Here is a 7,422-nt window from a genome sequence, read left to right as displayed (position 1 = left end):
TGAGTACCTTTGCATGTAGACAACTAAAATTTTCTGAATTATTCTTTGACATGAGTCCTAGAGAGGTCAAGTGTCTTGCCCAAGATCTAATGCCTAATAAGTAAGGGAACTTGTATTTGAACCCAGGCTTTCTTATTTGTACCAATCTCCTCCGGACAAGAATGGAAGTCTATGTACTTACAATTAGAATATAAAAGGTGTTCTGGTGAGAAGAATGGTGGCACACATTGGTTCCCAAATTGCAAAATTATTCTAATACACAGACACACACACACACACTTTCATCATGTGCAAACACATTGGACACTTCTTTTGTGATTCCTATTCCATTTCAAAGTTTCTTTTGATATTCATTTCAGCAAGGTTCTGCACAAATACTGTCATGTAAGGGGGTTGTCTTTATAGTAGCAGAGGATTGCAATGATTCCCATAGCATGGAGGAGTGACCTCAGGGGAGGGGGAAAGAGCACTTGTGGCTGGAGCTGAGGCACTAGGTCATGTCCAACAGAGAAACATCATTAGGCCACTCAGCAGTTTAAGAAGTACTGCTCATTATGTCCACTCTTCCCAGCGTCTCACCACATTCTCCTCCTTAGTCATCTCCAAAGGCCTCTATCTCCATCATGAAGACCCGCTGGCTTCCTTATGAAGTCTCTAACTGTACAAATGCCAAAGCATATTACAGCTGTCTCATTGTGACTCAACTGGCTGAATGCTATTCCTACCTCCCCTCTAGCTTTAGAGCTCCAAGTACAACACCAGTGTCTCATACTACCGCCACATTCTCCTCAGAGCCTGACATATGGCATGTGCTTGATAAATATTTATAGATAATAGAAATCTGAGGCCTATGCTCAATGGTCTTCTAGCTAATTTCATAACTCTTCCCATATTTCCTTAAATATAAACAAAGACAAGTCAGCAGGAACCAACCAGAAGTATCTGACCAACTCTATTTGATGGCAGAAGTTGATCTTTCCAAATGGAAAATAGTCCTGAATTTCTGCTAGTTATCTTTTCCATTCTCCATATGTGCCAATTATTTTTTCCATTTACATACATATTCTTAGTGACCTCTAAGTGAATGTCAGAAAACATTCCACAAAAGGAAGAATTGCCAAGATATGTTCAGGTGCTGCGGGAGTAAGAAGGAACATTGTGTAAAGGCAGAGAAATTAGCATAGGACCTGCCTTGATCTTTATTCACAACACTCACCATATAGGATTTTTAATCCTATCTAGGTACTGGTTAATGCCTGGGTCAAGTTAGAGTAAAGTTTGTACACTGATCCTAGACTTTTGCAAGTTAACATGCTCTTAGAAAAATCTAGTCCAATTCCTTATGTCATTCATCCCCAAAGCTATTCTTCAATCAAAGTAACACCCTTTTAAAATGGATTTTGATAATGATCTGAGCAAAGATCTTCTAAAAAGTGTGATGCAGACTTTTCTCTTATTTAAAAATAAGAGTGAATTAGCTATGAAATAATGGCAGACCTAGAAATGGAACTCAGGTAGTTGGAATCTACAGCTCTAAATGACTCTCCTTGGACTCCATTAACATATCTCAGCCTCCTAAATACAGCCATGATGTTTGATCAGCCTATGTTGTGGGACCTCTGTCTGAGGGAGGGTCTGCCTAATTCTCAATTCTATACACAAACTTATTGGCCTTTTCTGAACTGAGATTTCTCTTTGCTCTGGGAAACCCAGATCATCCTCACCCAGTAAATCCTTGTAGCCTATATAACCATGTCTTTTTGAATATCAAGCATATTTACTATCATCTTCCAGATTAACACAAGTAATTACAAATTTACTTGTTGGTAAACTGTATCCTAAATTACCACATTAAGGTCGCTTAGAATTTTACTGCAACTTCAAGAGAAAAATTCCTGAGGTCCAGGATATGGAGATTTCAAGAAAAACAAACAAAAACCAAACAAACAACCCCCCCCCCAAAAAAAACCAACTCTGCTTTGTAAAAACTGTACACTTAATAATAAATGCTAATATAAATATAAGTTCAATTAAAATAAATATTCCTTTTCTTTAGAAAGATAACTGAGGGAAGTTTACTAAAAAACACAAAAGTCAGCCAACAGTGTGATAAATGTGCTGCAATTATTAGTTAGCACATTCACCTCTTAATCAGAGGTGCGTGGGTGTGACATAAAGACCATCAAGAGCCTTTACTATACTCATAGGCGTGTGATTTCAGTTTGGCTGCCTAGGAGTCCATTTAAGCAACAAAATCACAAAAAATTACACATATGCACAACACACAGAGTCAGATGTTGGGTTTCTTCTTTAAAAGACCTGGCAACACTGAGTTCACAGTCCCACAAAACTGCCAATTTGTAGTAGCTGACATATTTTGGTAACGTCTGGGCTTCTGAGTATGCCACAGGCTATACCACTCCCAGTTGTCTTCAACTCACTGGTTTGAGGCACCTGCCCAACCCACAGAGGCACTGACTTTATCACCGTCCACACGTGTGCATGATGCATATATACTTATGTGTATTTATTTACATACATTTTTTTAGTTTGAACATAGAACTAATCTTTGCCGGTTTTGATTTTCGTTCCTAGACAGTGTAATGAAGACCCTCTTTTACACTCAAAATACTCCATTTTCTCTGCTTTGTGCTAAACCTGAAAAACAGTAAAGTTAAATGTGTAAAAGGAGTGAGTAGCGAAAGGGTCAATTGCGTCTGAAGCAGCCCACAACTGTTTATGCTGGCATCATTTTGCTCTGAAGATTTTTCCTACTACTTTCTGGAAACATTCTAACATAAAACATTCACTCTGGTTTTCAGATTCAAACACATTCTAGTCTAACCACCTGTGTATGCAATTGATTTGATTTTAACTTTGAGCTTCATCCCTGAACCAGACCTGGCACCTGCAGAAGAAAATACTGGGGGCTAACATAGAGTGAGCAGGGCCACAGAATAGTGTAATATCCTCCCACTGTGGTTCAGAGGGGATGCTGTTTCGGGGTATGCATTTCATCTCACGAGACTCCAGACAACAGAAGAACTAGACAAAAGGAAAACATGTGATGAAGCAGTATTTATACTGCAATCTTTCCAACATTTCAGAAGGGAATGGTTTACAGATGTATACCCTCCAATGACATTTACACATCTATTGTTTTCTTAACCCTCTTCTCCATCCTATTACAAGATTCTTTTTGTGAAAAAAAGATTACCAACTTCCCCATGCTTTTCTGAGATAAAGAACCCATTTCCTCCTGATTACAAGAGAAGACATGATGAGCTATGTGATAGGCCAAGTGTTAATGTGAAATCAGCTTCAGAAAATGGAATACTTTTATGATTACTTAAGCATTTGTATTTCATGCCATAAATTTTTCCCTGTCTGAAACAAACCACTTAACCCAGTCTTAGAACATCAAGCTGCTAATTTACACCATTTTCTGACAGGAAACCATCTACGGCAATGAATGCACAGTAGGGGATTTTAACAGAAGCCCATCTGGACTTTTAGCAATTGAAGACAATTTCTTCTTAATAATCTATTAAAGAGGGATGCCATAAAGATGAGTTACCATCTCTTGGTCGTAAATTTCAGAAGAGGCTTTATAAAGAGCCTTTTATTTTTTCAACTTTTTTCAATGAGTTAATTCAACAATATTTAATTTAGGAGTCTTTCTGCCTTATTATTACTCTCAAGGAGCTTAAAGTGCTGTTAAGATCACAGTTGTTGTTGCCTTCGGGAAATGATATCTGTCTTAGACACGTGCTTTCTATTAATTGAGGCCTCTGGATTCCTTTATGATGAAATGTATCTTCTTCAAAAAAATTAAATTTCAGAGTTGTGTGTGTGTGTGTTTCAAGATTTTTTTTTTCCAAAATAATCCTTTTCTGGTCATGGAAAACTCAAATAAGAAAAATGAAATTCTGATTATTTGGCAAATTTGGAATTTTTGATATTGAATTATTTTAAGTAAAAAAAAAACATGAGCATCTGAAGACTTCTTTCCCCTAGCTCTTTGCTACCTTACCTCCTTCAAGTCTTGGTTCAATTCACCTTCTCAGAAAAGCCTTCCTTGACAGACCCTATTTTATATCATAATCTTGTCTCACCTTCACCTTTACTGAGCCACCCCCAAATCTTTTCATTCCAATATACTATGTATTTGATTATTTCTTTTCTTGCCTTTTGCCACCTATTAGAATGTAAGCTCCATGAGAACAGGGATTTTCGGTTCTCTCACTTCTGTGTCCCCAGAGCCTAGAACAGTGAATGTGGAAAAATATTTGTCGAATAAATGAATATTGAGGAAATAACTAATTTGGCAAATACAGAAAATAAAAAAAGTAGTGATGACAGATTTAGAACCAAGAACGATACATTACACAGAAAATATGCAAATTTGTGTTTAATTAGTGGTAAATGAACCCAAGAATATTTTTTTTTAATTAGAAAAAAACACACAACCAAAGAACTACATTAAAGTGAAAGAGCTAGGATAATTACATGGCCAATACCTGAAAAGAAGTTATTAGAGATAATTAGAGATGCAATTGTGAACACTTTTTCTTTTCAGAGCAAATTTGCTAAAGAAGAAAAGAAAAAAAATAGAAAAGCAAGTGAAAGAAATGTTTTAATGTTAAGATAGTGTTTAAAATTTGCTTTAAGTGTTTTAGGGACACCTGGGTGTCTCAGGCGATTGAGCATCCAACTCTTGATTTTGGCTCACGTCATGATCTTGGGGACGTGGGATGGAGATCCATCAGGTTCCACAGTCAGGTGGAGTCTGCTTGTCCCTCTCCCTCCCCCCTGCCCTCCTGCTCACCACCCCACCTTGCATGCACATGCTTTCCGTCTCTTTCTAAAATAAATAAAATCCTTAAAAAATATTTTAAATATGATTTTCAAAAACATCTACTAACTCAATATGATTAAGATGATACATAAAGGACAAAGAAGGAAATGAAATCACCTATTAGTTACATCCTTTAAAATCCAGCTCTGTAAGTGTGTGGGTATACTGAATATACTGATAGTATTTTTCTATGATGTAACATACAAATTTTAATAAACAGGAAGCAAAAAATTCATATACTGTGATGGATAATATTATGTGTCAACCTCACTGGATTCAAGCATGCCCAGATAGTTGGTAAAACATTATTTCTGAGTGTTTTTGTGCAGGTGTTCCAGAGGAGATTAGCTTTTGAATCCAGAGACTGTATAAAGAAGATCACTGTCACCAGTGAAGGTATCATCCAATCTACCTGAGGGCCTGAAAAGAATAAAAAGGTGAAGGAAGGGCAAACTCTCTCTTCTGCTTGAGCTGAGACATCCATCTTCTCCTGCCCTTGGACATCAGGCTTTCAAGCTCCGACTGGGACTTACACCACTGGGTTCCCTGATTCTCAGGCTTTCAGACTTAGACTGAATTCCACTACTGGCTCTCCTGGTTCTCCAGCTGTACTCAGCAAATAGTGGGACTTCTTGACCTCCATAACCACATGAACCAGTTCCTATAACAAATCTCCTTTTCTATATCTATATCTGTATCTGTATCATCTATTTCTTTTTTTTTAAATAGGCTCCATACCCAACATGGGTCTTGAACTCATGACCCTGAGGTTAAGAGTTGCATGTTCTTCCAACTCAGCCAACCAGGCACCCCTACACCATCTATTTCTATATAATCTGAGTCTGTATCATCTATTTCTATCTACCCTACTGGTGCTGTTTCTCTGGAGGATCCTAATACATATGCTTATCAACATGCTTTATTTTCTTACAAGGTCAATGTATTATGGTCATTGGATAGTCTTCTATGTATCCTGTCAACTAACTTCTTGGTATTTCTTTGTGCATAAATGCACCTTAATTTTTCTAGACTGTTTTCTCTTGTTAAATATTTAGAATAGTGCAAATGTTTGACTTTTCTAAATTAGGTCATAACCATTATTTGGGATAATTATTTGCCTATGTCTGTGATAATTTTCTTAAAATCTTAAAAATGAAACATAAAAATATTTAATATATATATTTTAAAAGTTCTTTTCTTTTTTAAAATTTTTTTTATTTATTTATGATAGTCACACAGAGAGAGAGAGAGAGAGAGGCAGAGACACAGGCAGAGGGAGAAGCAGGCTCCATGCCGGGAGCCTGACGCGGGACTCCATACCGGGTCTCCAGGATCGCGCCCTGGGCCAAAGGCAGGCGCCAAACCACTGCGCCACCCAGGGAATCCCCTTAATATATATTTTTAGATGTGTTTATTTATTTGAGATAAAGTGTGTGCTTCCAGGGGTGGGGTGGGGGGTGGAGGGCACAGGGAAAGGGAGAGAGAAATTCAAATGGACTCTGTACTCAGCATAGAGCCTGATGTAGTTCTTGATCTCACAACCCTGAGATCATGATCTGAGATGTAACCAAGGGTCAAACACTTAACCAACTATACCCAGGCTACCCAAATATTTTAAAATATTTTAAAATTTTTATACAGATTGCTGTATTTCCTCCAGAACTATCAAGCCATTTTGAACTTCCATTAGCGATGTTTGAGAATGCCCAATTTCTTGCAATTCCATAACTGTAACTTAAAAACATATTTGCCATTTTTTTGTATTTGCTATTTTGATAGATGAAAAACAAAATGGAAATTTAGTTATAGCAAGGTAGGGGAGAGATGGATATTCAGGGAGAGAAAGCAACACAATTTAGGATGAAATTCCACAATACTATATTTAATTTGCATTTTTCATTTTATATTTTAAATAGACCATCAAGGTTAGCAGCTCCCCTAGAGTAATTTGTAATCATAAACCATCTTAGCTATACTGTAAGTGCCTTGTGTATATGTAGAGATTTTATGTAACAAATAGTTCTCTACTTTGTAAGAATCACCTGGGCAATTTGTAAACATTACTTGAAGTTCATGCTCCCCTTTTTTTCAAAACCTTTCTGCAGAAAACAGAAATTATGCCAGAGTGTAAGTTGTGCTAGACAGGAAGAGAGTCAAAATGTCACAGATATGTTCTGAATTTTACATGATATCTAAGAGCAAAAAGAAAGCTGAAAACAGAGGGTAGATTTATTTTGTAGTATATTATGATGATAAGCCTTGATATTTAAGGAATTTGCCAAACCCAGTGAGCATACAAACTTGTCATGCTATAATGATTACTGATAACATAACAAAATCTGACTCATAATTATCATTTACATGATGGTGAATTGATTTTCATTCAAGAATAAAACTCATCTCTCTTTGAATTAAATTTCTACTTATCTTAAATTTTAGGGAGCTCTAAGCCTATGCTCCTACATGGACCAGTAGCATCTTTATCAATTGGAAATATTATAAGTATACACTTTTAGAAACTACTCCAGACCTACAAATCAGAATCTGCATTTTCACCAGTTCTC

This window comes from Canis aureus, chromosome 26 (assembly GCF_053574225.1).
Source record: "Canis aureus isolate CA01 chromosome 26, VMU_Caureus_v.1.0, whole genome shotgun sequence".
Lineage (NCBI taxonomy): Eukaryota > Metazoa > Chordata > Mammalia > Carnivora > Canidae > Canis > Canis aureus.
This window is presented reverse-complemented; position numbering follows the sequence as displayed.